The following is a 2,458-nucleotide window of genomic DNA, read 5'->3' as shown; positions in this document are numbered from 1 at the left end:
AGGTGGAGAAGAAGTGAGTCGAACTGAGAGCAATGGGGGGGGGGGGGGGGTGAGGGAGGGGGGGTAGACAGAGAGAGATAAACACACAGTCATGCAGTTTCTAATCTCGATGCTGGCGAAAACAGCACTGTGTTCCACCCCAGACTGTCATGTTGTGTCAGTAGTGTGGGCTGACTCAGACGGACAGAGACAGGAGCTCGCCAGTTAGCAGGGAGCAAATACACATATATACACACATATATACAGTGCCCTCCAAAAGTATTGGAACAGTGAGGCCAATTCCTTTATTTTTGCTGTAGACTGAAAACATTTGGGCTTGACATCAAACGATGAATGTGAAACCAGAGATCAACGTTTCAGCTTTTATTTCCAGGTATTTACATCAGGATCTGATGCACAAATTAGAAAATATCACCTTTTTGTTCGAACCCACCCATTTGTCACGTGAGCAAAAGTATTGGAACATGTGACTGACAGGTGTGTTTTGTTGCCCAGGTGTGTCCTATTACATACATTATTCAATCAATAAATACCACTGAATGTCTACACTCAGGTTCAGATTGGGTAAGATAGGTTTTGTCTATGCAGACTGTATTCAGAGGTGAAAACAACATGAAAACCAGAGCGCTGTCTTTGGGTGAAAAACAAGCAATTGTGAGTCTTAGAGAAGATGGAAAATCAATCAGAGCCATTGCAGAAACATTGGCCATAGCCAGTACAACCATTTGGAATGTCCTGAAGAAGAAGAAAACTACTGGTGTACTAAGTAACAGACGTCGAACAGGTAGACCAAGGAAAACATCAGCAGTTGATGACAGAAACATTGTGAGAGCTGTAAAGAAAGACCCTAAAACAACTGTTAGTGAGATCAGCAACAACCTCCAGATGGCAGGAGTGAAGGTATCACTATCTACTGTTCGCAGAAGACTTCATGAACAAAAGTACAAGGGCTACACCAGAAGATGCAAACCACTCATTAGCAAGAAGAATAGGAAGGCCAGGCTGGAAATTGCCAAAAAGTACAGAGATGAACCTCAAAAATTCTGGGACAAAGTTTTATGGACTGATGAGACAAAGATTAACTTTTACCAAAGTGATGGAAAGGCTAAAGTTTGGAGAAAGAAAGGAACTGCTCATGATCCCAAACACACAAGCTCATCTGTGAAACACGGTGGAGGTAATGTCATGGCTTGGGCTTGCATGGCTTCTTCTGGGACGGGCTCATTAATCTTCATTGAGGATGTAACACATGATGGCAGCAGCAAAATGACCTCGGAAGTCTACAGAAACATTTTGTCTGCCAATTTAAGGAAAGATGCAACCAAACTGATTGGCAGAGCCTTCATCATGCAGCAAGATAACGACCCAAAACACACTGCCAAAACAACAAAGGAGTTCATCAGGGGCAAGAAATGGAAGGTATTAGACTGGCCAAGTCAATCTCCAGACTTAAACCCTATAGAGCATGCATTTTACCTGCTTAAGAGGAGACTGAAGGGAGGAACCCCACAAAACAAACAACAACTGAAAGAGGCTGCAGTGAAAGCCTGGGAAAGCATCAAAAAGGAAGAATGCAAAAGTTTGGTGACGTCAATGGGTCACAGACTTGCTGCAGTTATTGAAAGCAAAGGATTTGCAACTAAATATTAAGTCTTATTCACTTAAATATGTTTTAAGTATATCTGTTCCAATACTTTTGCTCACATGACAAATGGGTGGATTCAAACAAAATGTGATATTTTCTTAGTTGTGCATCAGATCCTGATGTAAATACCTGGAAATAAAAGCTGAAACGTTGATCTCTGGTCTCACGTTCATTATTTGATGTCAAGCCCAAATGTTTTCAGTCTACAGCAAAAATAAAGGAATTCGCCTCACTGTTCCAATACTTTTGGAGGGCACTGTATATACACACACACACAATTACAAACTCCAACAGCTCATACTCAAACACGTCAAATAACACACACAGAGACACCACATGCGCAACTTACCATTATCTGTTGACCAGAGATTTCCTCTTCAAATACACAGGCTTTGTTGTCATCTGCCTATAATGACTTGAATCAATCTGTCACTTACTTTCACATAAGTGTCCTGATTTTTAACCAGCCATAGGCTCTCATTGTCAACACACCAATGCTAAGAGTAATGTATGAGTCAGGAAATTAAAACCTAAACAAATGGAGGAACAACAGGAGAGCGGTTTGAATGAAGGAAACAGGCCGACAAGTCAAGAATAAATTGATATCTTGATAGATATACATGAAGATAAAAAGGGGGATAAAGAGATGATGAATGGAATAGGATTGCAAGCCATAGAGATTCCCCAATGACTGACAGGTTAAACAAATCAATTGTAATATGCAATATAAGCCTCTAGTGCAGACACTCGGTAGAGTAGGTTTAATGTAAATTGAAGTCACAGACACAGAAAAAACAAAAAAACAAAGTGCAC

This window comes from Hypomesus transpacificus, chromosome 8, assembly GCF_021917145.1.
Source record: "Hypomesus transpacificus isolate Combined female chromosome 8, fHypTra1, whole genome shotgun sequence".
NCBI classification, from domain to species: Eukaryota; Metazoa; Chordata; class Actinopteri; order Osmeriformes; family Osmeridae; genus Hypomesus; species Hypomesus transpacificus.
The sequence above is the reverse complement of the archived record's forward strand: the minus strand, read 5'-3'. Positions refer to the sequence as shown.